Here is a 12,611-nt window from a genome sequence, read left to right on the forward strand (position 1 = left end):
ATAGCTATGCCCCTGGGTGGACCACTGTGTGAAACAGGATGCTGGACTAAATGGGCCTTGGGTCAGATCCAGCAGGGCTATTCTTAAGTTAAAAAGAAGTGAATCACCAGCCCATGGCCTTTTCCATCTGTAAAGTTTTTTACTTGTCTCAACCAGAATCTCCATCATTCACATCAATAGCCACTTGGCAGCAGGTAGGAGTGTGCATGCAACTGGTTCCATGCATACCGGAGAGGCAGCAGGGCTCCTTTTAAGGTGCAGGAAGGGTGTCCTTACCTCCCCTGCTGCACTTCCCCCTCTGGCGCTGCTTCAAAAACCACTGGCACGGGGCGGCTCTATACCCTCTTGCTGCCCTGGTCAGCGTAATACTGGAAGTGGCCTGCGTGTATGCAGTCCAAAATTACGTAGGTGCACCTCTGATTTCCAGTTAGCACCTGCATAGATTCATTTCATGCCACTTGAAAATACCACAATGTGTTTTGCCACACACAAGGCCAACTAGTTTCCTTTCTTCTCACAAATATGCACACGCAGTAATTTTTTTAAAGCAAGCCTTATTTCCCCCTTTCTCACAATATAAATATTTCTGGGATATGTCCTTGGGCTGCAATCCTATGCACACAACAGTTACTTGGGAGTAAGCTCCAATGAGTTAATTAAGGCTTTATTTGTAATACATTGTATAGAATTGGCTGCAGTTCTATGCAACATTTTCTTGAGAGAATCCTTTATCAGATTTGAAAATAAAACCATATAAATCACAAACCTGTCCAAATAACTTATGTTGAGGCCTTCTTTCAATATTACTAACACTCACAGAAAAAAGGAAAGGTCACTCACAAAATAAACAACCAACAGCAAACAAATACTGGCATAAGGACTATAGAGTGGTGGAGCTTCTGGACTATTTTGGATTGGCCTGGTTTCCAGGCTGTGTCCTTTCATTTGCCCGTGAAGAGAAGGCAATCTCAGAATTCTTTAAAAAGAAAAACAAATATTTCCACATAAAGGACGCAAACATTTCAAACAGGATAAGTCTGAAGTTGTCCAATTAGTAATTTCAGTTAAATTGTTTTATTTGGAAGCCATAACCCCCTGCCTTTCTTTCACCCTCAGGAGAGTTGAGAGAGTAAGAGAAAGAGAAAGGAGCTAGCAAGAGGCTTTGCTTCAAGTCCCCCAGAACAAGAGGGAAGGCAGGGGGCTGCTTACTGATTTGCTTGTTAGTAAAAGAACTACCCAGAGGAAGTGCCAGTCCACCATATCTCCCACTTCCCCACTCATTCTCTAGGTCTCTGAATGTTGCCAAGATTTGCCGGTGGCATCCAGACTAGCCCCTTCATTTCCTTCCTGGCCAGGAACTGGGCTGGGTGAGACCATGTGTATGGGGTGCATGATTATCTCCTTTGCAAATGTCAGTTGGCCTGGTACTGACCTGATCCCAGTGCTTCCTGCCACATGGTCTTGGACAGGAAGAGAATACTAGCCTGGAAAAAAACCTGGAAGATTTGGCCCACATTAATCCAAAAGACAGATTTTTCTAAGAGATACCGGGCCCATTTTCTGAATAAGTATGAAAATGTCAAACGTGCCATTAATAACGTAAACAAACAAACAATGAATTTTCTCTATAAATATTTAATGTATCATGCTCCTGTAATAACCCTAACCCTTTGCCACCCCTTTGCTCCCACTAATTAATTGTTCTAGGGTCATTCCTGCGGTGTAGCTAATCTGCATTAAGTAACCTTGAGCATGTGCCAAATGTCAGTGTCCAATGTCCAATGTAAAGCTGGCAAGTATGGTTGGTCACTAGCAGGTAGTTACCACCTGTTGCAATAGTAGGCAGTCAGTGGAGCTCTTCTCACAATCGGTGAGAAGTAGTCTGTGGGGAGAGCAGGTTTGCTCGACTTTCCTCACAGACGATCACTTACTCTTTGCTGGATGGCAAAGGAGAGGGAGCTAGTAAAATTACTGGGGCCCGGAGCCTGACTATATTGTATATGTTGCTTCCTGCTGCCACCCCACTGGGGGGTGGGGCTGGGGTGAGTCGGGGGGGGTGAGCCGAGTACCCCACTGTGGTGGCGGTGAGCAGAGTGGGAGCGGCCACTGACCCTGACCGTCTGGCCCAGCGGCCCTTGAGTATTGCGATGCACAGTTGGAATAGAGTGTCGATGCTCTATTCAAACTGCACAGGTGCACCGGAGCACCTCATAGTTCTCAAGGGCCAATGGGCCGGACAGTCACGCTCAACAGTTGCTCCCCCTCCCCCTGCTGCCACTACAGGGGGTTGCTCAGCTCATCCTTCACCCCAGGGCAACACACATGGAGGCTAGAATTATTTTAAAAGTTGACGGTTTGGCCTTGTGTCGATGGCAGTGGGTGGGCCTGGCGGCGGTGGCAGAGGGAGCCTGAGATTTTTTCCCCACTGGGCCCGAACCCGCTCTCGGCAGCCCTGGGTGCCCCATCCCCGGAGCCCAAACAATGCACCGTGTGTGTGCACAGTGCATTACTGGGATCCCCCTCACCCCCCCCGAGTGTTACTGCCGTAGCTGCGAACAGCCATGGCAGACACATGATCTAAGAAATGAGGTCAAGGGAGTGCTCTCTCCCTTAACCTTATTTAAGCAGGAGGCTTCAGAGGTGGATTTGCAATCAGGCACAATCCCGGTGGTTCACAAGAGTGAGCAAAACTGGGCTGGGCTCCATTAGCTCGGTTTTGCTTGCTCGTGTGAATTGCCTCAGTGGATGTTCTGATCACTTTCTGTATTACTGTGAGCTACTTGCATATGTAGATGTTTGCCAATCATTGGAGGGTAAAGGTTTGTCAGAAAATGTACAGAAATTCATTCTTTTAGCACAGATAACCTCATAGTGGTGAATAAGGTTAGTAAGATGAAAAACAGTGAGAAATATGTTGCTCCAGGATCTGGTGGGTGGGTGAACTATATTTTATTGTTGTTGTTGGGTTTTTTGGCAGTATTTTGAAGGTTTATAGGGGTAGGGTTGTTGAGTACATTTTAAAGTCAGAGGCATTAAATATATATCTAAATGCAGACTTGTCAAACACCATTATTAAGACCCTATCCGGTTCCAAAATACTAAAATATATGCTAAAACCCTCCCCTCCAACTTCTTCATTTGCCCTTTCAAACATGGAAGTCTCTTTAAACACTTTTGGGAAATTGGCAATTTTCCCAGAGGAGGGAATTGTGCCTTTATATTTGCTTTACTGGTAAATTATTAGGTTCCTTCACACAGGCCCAGGTACAAAAACGGCTGACTTGATATACTGCAGAAAAAATTTGATTCACTAAATATTGATGAACTCCTTGGGGGCAAAGTGAGGTCTAACCAGAAGTAAGTCAGACTGATGTATGCCTTCATCATAACTTACACCATGGACAGGCACTAACTAGTGTGGGATTTGAACATGTTTTTTGACTATATCTTTTTCTTCCAGTGCTTAGGGTTGCTTTTAGTTTCTCTCCCATTAATTTTTCTCCAGTTTCTTCCCTCACAAAGCAGCCTCTCTTGCTCCCCTTCTATCCTGCAGTAAAATTCTCCTGGTTTTTGTCATGAAATCTGTTGTTCGCCCTTAAAGCGAGAACCCCCTTGGCACTGAACTGCACCTCTGCAGTTCTGTGCACATCCCTAAGATATGGGGTTGGATTGAATTAAATTTTAGATTATTATAATGCATGGAGCCCTCTGTTTTATGTAATGGATGAACTCGGGTGTTATGGTTCTGTTTTATGTTTCAACAGTTTATTATTTTATTTGACCAAGTTCACTTTTATGTAAAGCTCGCTTTTATGTAAAGCTTTTGTACTTTGTGTTTTGCTAGTCAAATGACCGTAATAATAAAGATTTGATTTGACATCCCTAAGACCAGCTCTCCTCTGACCACCTCTACCTCTGACCACTTAAAAAATAACAACAGAAACCCTCCAAAATGTTTCTGCCCACATCAGTGATGTGCATCTGAATATAATGCAAGTACCTTCTGCACATAATGTGGTATCTTGTATTTTAGTGTAGGATTCAACTCATGTTTTCCAGATCTGCATACAGTTCAAAACTTGTCTCATCCACTGAAATAACGGATCCTATAAAATGCATTAGCCAACATTCTGTGTAGTCTCCCATTTACACTCACCACCCCCTGGGACTGCTGTGCAGCTACAAAGGCAGGTAGCCCGGATGGTGAAGCAATGGGGTTGCTGCGGAATGACTTTAAAGTGCTTCTGGGCAGCAGCGCAGCACACCTTCCCACTGTTTCCAATAGAATGCCAGGATTATTTGACTCATAATATGAATTATAAATCTCTTCTTCTCGCCGCCGCTGCCACCGTTGTTGCTGCTGCTGCTGTTGTTGATGTTGTTGCTGCGTGCTGCTGCTACTGCTACTGCTGTTGTTGTTGCTGCTGTTGTTGATTCGATTTCACACAGGCTTATGACTACACCATCAAGTGATGACTTGCATATTTATAAATGGGCCACCATAGAACTAACACCACAGAAACAACATTCTTATCACCAGTGTCACCACAAATGCAATGCTTTTCAATTGAATTAATTCAGACATTCAGATATCAGGTGCCTGCTCAGTTTAGGCCCTCCAGATGTTTTTGAACTACAACTCCCATAATCGCGCCAGCCACAGTGGCCAATAGCCAGGGAGTATGGGAGTTGGAGGCCAACGTCTGCAGGAGGGCCAAAGTTGAGCAGTCCTTAATCAAATGTAGACAAACTGAGTGATGACCGGCTTTCTCCCCACCTCACTCCTGCAACTAACAAGGTTACAGCAACACTGTAATCATAGATCAGTAGGGGAAATTAAATAATTGAGTACTGAACCAAGCAAATAATCCAAGCAAATAATCCAAGCAATAATTTCACAGGATCCAGTGAGGAAATAGGATAATGGAGGCTGACAACAAATGGAAGCTGTCCAATATTTTTAGGGATTTCACAACCTCTTATAGGATAACTGGCCTTTAAGAAAGCTACTTAAGTTGGCTACTTAAATTGGTTTAATATTTATTATTATTATTTTTTACATTTAATATCCCGTTCTTCCTCCGAGGAGCCCAGAGTGGTGTACTACATACTTAGGTTTCTCCTCACAACAACCCTGCGAAGTAGGTTAGGCTGAGAGAGAAGTGACTGGCCCAGAGTCATCCAGCTAGTATCATGGCTGAATGGGGATTTGAACTCGGATCTCCCTGGTCCTAGTCCAGCGCTCTAACCAGTACACCACTTTGGCTCGTGGCAAATAAATAAATAAATAATCAATAATAGCAAATTATTCCCTTTTCCTGAGGAACCCTGTGGGACTTTGGGAGGGGGGATCTTTAATAGAGAATTTTAGAACCCTTGCTAAACTACAATTCCCAGGGTTCTTAGGATGTGAAGTGTGACAGTGAAAGTAGTACCAATTTCTTGTATTTATTTAGAGTATTTATATACCACACTTCAACAAAATGGTTCTCAAAGCAATTTACAAAGTAAAAGAAGTGGGGAAAAATTGTTTCTTGTCCCAAAGGAGCCCACCATCTACCAGTGGTTAGTGGTTAGCCCTAAAGTTAGCTTGTAAGATGTTTAACAGCATTTTACTTTGGAATGCATCCGTTTTGCTTGCTAGATATCCACAGAGAAGCTCAGCTCTGTTTCTCTTCTGAGAAATGACTCTTCTTGCTATGTGGCAGTAATAAAAACCAAACATATTTTTGAAGACCTAGACAAATTAATGAAGGTTAAGTATGTTAGGTTTAAATCTGTGCTTAGGTGTGAAGCTCGTTATGAAGGTGGCCTTGAGCAAATCTAACTTGGTCCACATGATCGTTGAAAAGATAAGAAAGAATGAATCATAAAGCTCTGAAGCGAGAACATATAAATAAATGTAAGCTCATTTCAACCATCTGTCCTTCCTCATCCCCTCCTTAACCTTGGCCGCCACAGCCAACTCTGGCTTCTGGAAAATTAAATAACTTCTTGACCTGGTTTTGGCCAGAACTTAGAGGGTATGATTTGGACTTAACAGGCCAGGATTCAAGTCTTGCCCTTGCCATGAACTTATTGAGTGACCTGGTTGAATCACAGCCTCCCAGCCTTTTTGTTCCTCATCAGTAAAATGGGTGCATTAATGAATGAACAAGATTTTAAAAACATTTTGTAAGCTGCAAAGTGCTGTATAAATGATTAATGGACAGTATCTGAATCCTCAAGTTCTTTAACGCTGAAAATGGCATGAACCACTTTTCAGCAAAAAGCTCTAAAAGCAGCTTACATTGCAAAGTTATAAAATGGCCCCCTGTCCCCAAGGAGCTCAGAATAATCACACACACACACACACACACACACACACACACACACACACACACACATTGAACAATTGATAGTTTGCTGCCCTTTAATTGTACCCCAGTATCTGGCCCTTGAGGGGGTTGTAGAGCCAGTACTGGACTGAATGTGTGGCAAACAATACCTACTTTAAAAAAAACACATAACCAACCAACCAACAAACGTTAAACCACTTTTCAAACCACAGGATGGTTACAGTGCACTAAGGGGTGACTAATCTGCATCAAGTGTTCATGAGAATACTTCCTTGGAGCCAAGGTATTAGGCTAGAGCTAGACAGACATAGCACTATACTTGTACCTCCAAAAGACTGACTGTGTAATTTGTAAGGACACCTATGGTTTATCTCTATTTTTAGACCAAAGAGGGCATCTTCATTATAACCTAGTACCAGATGGCCATTGTGTGATTGAAACATTGACACATGACCTAGTCTGAACCTAATTGTATGTGCAAGTACTTCCTCCCATTTTAAGAGTGAGCGGAACAATTGCATTGTAAATGTTTGGTCCTAAGGAAAAGGTATTGCTTGACTGATGCTGTGATTTTTTTTTCTTGTTGATTTACCCTTTAAGTAAACTAAAGTACTAGGTCTTCTAAATATGTCCATAATGCTTACATTATTTTGAAACAAGTCTCTTAGGATCAGTGACACTGCCCTCCCTCTTTTTGTGTATGGGCAGGAAGTGTCGCACTGAGGAATGTCTATGTGTATTGTGGTAGTTATGTGGCTACTACTCCATATGGTTCAAAGACAGCAGCCTTCTGTGACATCTTAGTATTCTTGTGGGATGGTGTTAGCAAGTCATCTCATAAAACCAGAGATGTGGATTTTTCTGATAGAACAAGGAGGTTTTGCTCTGAAAGCTAGTCGAGTATGATAATATGTGATCAGCTTTGGGATCAACTGATGTGATCATTGCCATGTTTACAGTTCCAGCCCAGAATAATAATTAGATGTGGAATCCGATAGAGCTGCTGGCTCCGTCTGGGCTGGAGCAGCTTAGATATGCACGTCTCAAACGTCCTTCCCACCTTAAAACCCTTCTGAGGTATTTCCCCACTTTCAAACTAGCTGCTCCAGACAGTTCTAAGCCTCACTCAAGAAGAGTTTCTGTAGGGAGTAGCAGGGGACGTTTAGTGGAGATTGGTCACTGAGGTGTTGTAATTATGTCAGTTGCACAGATAGGGCTGATTCACACAAGTGACACAAGTCCTAGCTGTGAGTAGGTTCAGTACCTGCTTCTACTTTAAGTAAGATGTATTTAGTGTAAGAGACAGCATGAGTTCTGGTTAGAAGTAATAAAGGAGGATATGGTCAATTGGGAGTAAGATAAGAGAGCCTTTCATAGTTTCAGTTCTAGAGTCCTGTACAACACTATAAAGGGCAAACACTTTGAAAGGATTCTGTGGTTCAGCAAGAGGATCTTTTGACTTTCAGAAAGAAAGTCTGCCCAGAAGATGTTGAAAAGATAGCTCTATTGTTAAGAAATGATAAAAATCAAATGCCAAGTCTTAAAAATCATTAGATTTTGTGAATTGTGAATTCTATTTGTAGTAAATGTCATTTAAAAAATTCACTGAGTTTTTGCTTACTGTATCTTCTGAACTTATGGGGTAGTGAAGATTCCTATCAATGAAAGCCGAGATTTTCACAACAATGAAAGCCGAGATTTTCACAATGAAAGCCGAGATTTTCACAAGGATGCTTCTGTGACTGTATGATTCAAGCCTGTTTTGGTCACATACCACCATGCTGCATGTGTATATAGTATGGCTCCACACTGGTCTTGACAACAGCTCATATGGGGTAAATACCATAATCCTCCAGTGAAGCATATGGACTCTGGTCTAAGAGGGGACCCCAGAACCTCACTCTTCTTGCCCTGGAAATGGCCTAAGCTAGATAGTGTGCAATGTGGTGTGCACAGAGTGTAGTGAGCAAATATTTTTGAAACAACAGAGGATTGCACTCTTGATTATTAGACTGTGAACTTGAGACTGCTTTGCAGGACAGAGTGCACTGGGAGTGCCTTTGGACACAGCCACGGAAACACTGGGATGCAGCCAAAGCTGTCATCCGAGATAAATTGCTGGCAAGCACTGCCAAGGAGGGATAATTAGCAAGCAAATGATCTTAACACTTAACTCAAAGGAGCCTGTCAGAAGCTTGCAGTGACTTGTAAAGCTAATCCAGCTACTCAGAAGGCCAGCTGGACATCCAATCTGCAAGAGTTTGTGGTGAGCTTGAAAGGCCTGTACTTTCTCAGAATAATACTCAACTATTATTATTCTGAAAAGGCACAGGCCTTCCAAACGCTTGGAGGCTGGTGTCTGTCAATACAGGGACAGGGATCCATCTTATTTATTTATTATTTCTCTGTGTAAACCGCCCTGAGCCATTTTTGGAAGGGCGGTATAGAAATTGAATGAATGAATAAATGATTCTACTACAGTCCTCCATGAAAATGAGATGGCCTGAATAGAATAGTAAAGCTACTACTACTTCCCCCCCCTCTTCTTTTTTACAGCAAGCAGGGGAAGCTGCTACAGGAAACAAAATTGATTTATATGATTTTGATTTTGAAAATTGATTTGCTCCTATGTAGTGAACATGAAAGGACTTTTTCTGGCACTCTGAGACATGACTGAGCTTGTGAACTTGTCGATAGTGCCCCAAGTGTGACACCAGATCCTGAAAAGCCTTTTTCCTGTTTTGTGCTTCTTCTGGGATTTCCCGCTCTGTAAATGAGCAGAATGGCTGGAGGGAAGGATGTCCTTCCCTTACTACAGGGTTTCCACAACCAGCCCCATATATAGGGATTTGTAGACAGGACTCTCAGGTGAGAGGACAACAGGTTTTAAAGGCAGGCTTGAAGCATAGCACTCTGCTTTTTTCTAACTGGGCACTTGAACAGATGTACTAACATGCACAGCAAGTACCACACCTGGGCGTTTTCCAGATTACATGCTGCAACGTACTCGCAACGTTTCCGCTAAGTGCCCCTCCGTATTGTCTGTGTTTCCACATCGGTGTCACTGCATTGTCAGCAGGGTGCCATTCATATTTCCCATGCCTTGATTCAAATTGTAATGATGCGTTTTTGCCCTGCAATGTTACCCCTGCTAACTTGGCAAAGAGGCACCTTTTAATGTGGTGATTCTCTTTGTTTAGCAGGGGGAGAGTAACTGGCCCTATCCACCCCCAGCACAGTACCTCCAGTGACTTTTGCTGGTGTTTACCTTATGTTTCTTTTTAGATTGTGAGCCCTTTGGGGACAGGGATCCATCTTATTTATTGATTATTCTCTGTGTAAACCGCCTGAGCCATTTTTGGAAGGGCAGTATAGAAATCAATCAATCAAACAAACAAATGTTATAAATGCGCTGCAGGGAAGTAGCTGTATTTTTCCATTGTAGGGAGCCTTTCCCCGCATTTTATATGTTGTAGTGTTTTGCAGTATGGACAGTTCTTTGCCCCCCCCCCCCGTGCTTGCTTCCTCCACTCCCTCACCATAGGGAGAGAAACAGGCATGGAGAAATCTCGGCTTTCCCCTCCTTTCCTCCCCACAAATCCCAAACCACACATCTCCCTCCTCCTCCGCTTGCTTCCAGTATGACTTGAGAGCTTGTCAACACAGAAGGGGAGGGGAGAGCAGCTGAGCAGATTTCTGAATCCAACCCTTTCTTGTGCACTTCTTACTGAAGAGGAAGCCCATTGAACTAAATCATTTACTTCTGTGCAATCCCACTTGCTTACTACAAGGCAAAGGGCAGGGAGAGAGGATAGTAACTTACTTAAAAGGAAGCCCATTGAACTGAATCATGATTCATTTACTTCTGTGCAATCCCACAGCCCTTACTGGAGGAGCGCTCCCCTCCCCTCCCCTCCGCCTCTTCCCTCCTATTTATTTATTTATTTCTCTGGAGGCACCTCGTGGAGAAGGCCCGGCAGGAGGGAAGCAGTGAGGGTGACGGCGGAGAGGAGAAAGGTGCCCCACCGCCGCAGCAAGGCTCCCTGGTCCTAGCGAGGCTCTGCCTGGGGCACCAACTGAGGAGGAGAGGCTGCTGCTGCTGCTGCTGTGGTCATCATGTCACACAAACACCACGACTCCATTGGCCCAAATAGAGCAGGAGGAGGGGCAGATAATGTGTTTCAATGAGAATATGGACACTCCTGACTGGAAAATACGTTTCAGCGGACGGAAAATATGAATGGCCACCAGCTTACAATGAAACATTAAACAAGCCTTTACTCTCATTTTGAAACTGTTGTAGTTGAAACTGTTGAAACTGTTGCAGAGCTGGTCTTGTGGCAGCAAGCATGATTTGTCCCCATAGCTAAGCAGGGTCTGCCCTGGTTGCATATGAATGGGAGACTAGAAGTGTGTAGGGGTGTGCACGGAACCGCCAACTGCGGTCCGGCACTGGGGTGGGGGGTACCTTTAATAGCGGCGGGAGGGTTTACTTACCCCTCCCGCCGCTTTCCCGCTCTGGCGCCCGTAATCCTTAGAGTAATTGGGGCGGCAGGACACCTCCCTTCCGCCCCTTCCCCGACGTTGCTTGCAAAAAACCCCAGCAGTCCTCTGCGTGCGCACGCTCGTCTCTGTGACGTGTGAGGACTGCTGGGGTTTTTTGCAAGCAACGTCGGGGAAGGGGCGGAAGGGAGGTGTCCTGCCGCCCCAATTACTCTTAGGAATACGGCGCCAAGCGGGAAAGCAGCGGGAGGGGTAAGTAAACCCTCCCACCGCTCTTAAAGGTACCCCCCCACCCGAACCAGACTGCCCAGGTCCAGACCGGTCCGGTCCGGAGGCTTTTTTAATGGCCTCTGGACTGGTCCGGGCCCATCCCTAGAAGTGTGAGCACTGCAAGATATTCCCCTCAGGGGATGGAGCTGCTCTGGGAAGAGCAGAAGGCTCCAAGTTCCCTCCCTGGCAGCATCTCCAAGATAGGGCTGAGAGAGACTCCTTCCTGTAACCTTGGAGAAGCCACTGCCAGTCTGTGAAGACAATACTGAGCTAGATAGACCAATGGTCTGACTCAGTATATGGCAGCTTCCTATGTTCCTATTCTGTCACAGTTTGCAATGCATTAACCATTGCAAATCTCATAGTCCAGAAAACACCCTGGAGTGAAACATATAAATACAATGGGCTGAAAATAAAGAGGGATTGATTCATTCAGTGTACAGAGAAACTGAGGGCATGAGTTTGTAAAAGGGATCTAGTTACTATATTTTAATCCCATACTTTCTCCAGAATTCAGGGCAGTATACTTGGTTTTCTGTCTCCCGTTTTATCATCACAACAACCCTGCGAGGTACGTTAGGCTGAGCAATAGTGACTGCAGATTATGGTACACAGGTACACCTTTTGTGAATGACTATACATGTGTTCATATTAAAAGTTAACTTGGCTACAAATTCCCTCAAATGCAGGGTACAAATAGGAAATGTACTATTATATATGTATTGAATATAATGTCTGAATAAGGGTATGTGCATACGGATCTATATGTGCATACATGGTACACAGATTGGACTTCAGTCTCAGTCTGGCTCTGAAAACACATTAATACATAGGAATGTGAATTTGTATGTAAAATAAGAAATAATGCCTCATTCCTGATGGGCTTGGATCCACAGCCTCTTGGATAAGGAACTAGACTCTCAAAACATTAGGCACTGGGGCTTGATCTAACAATAACAGGCAGGATCAGAAAAAATGCACAAAATTACGTGGTAGACTGTATTGTAGATGTATGCACATGGAACTGAGCTTTACAATGCATAAATTTTTTAGATTCTGTTTTGCCTCAAGACTCATAGTTTCCTCCAGTCCTACAATAACAGTCACCAGTGCCTTGTGAAGAATATGCTCAGGATCCCCCACATCCAGATTCTATATATATTATTTGCTGTTAATCCAAATGCCACACCAAGAAAGCGGAACCTGTGTAAACTACGCAAATTAAGCAAGTACATATAGATGCCTATTTGCATAATTTATCCTTAGTGCCAAAGTCTACATTTATACAGTGCGATTCTGAACTGCAGAATAAATACATACAGCCCTGCCCTTTTCTGTAGTTCTCATCAGCTGTAGGAATATTAAAAACATAAAAATTCATTGGATTTCAAGATAGAAGAAACTGGAAGGGCTGAAGAATTTGTGTTAGACTACCATTAAGTTTCTCTGTAGCTTGCCTCACTAGGATGCAGATGGCATGATGGGCAATATATATCCTAG

This window comes from Hemicordylus capensis, chromosome 2 (genome assembly GCF_027244095.1).
Source record: "Hemicordylus capensis ecotype Gifberg chromosome 2, rHemCap1.1.pri, whole genome shotgun sequence".
Taxonomy (NCBI): Eukaryota; Metazoa; Chordata; class Lepidosauria; order Squamata; family Cordylidae; genus Hemicordylus; species Hemicordylus capensis.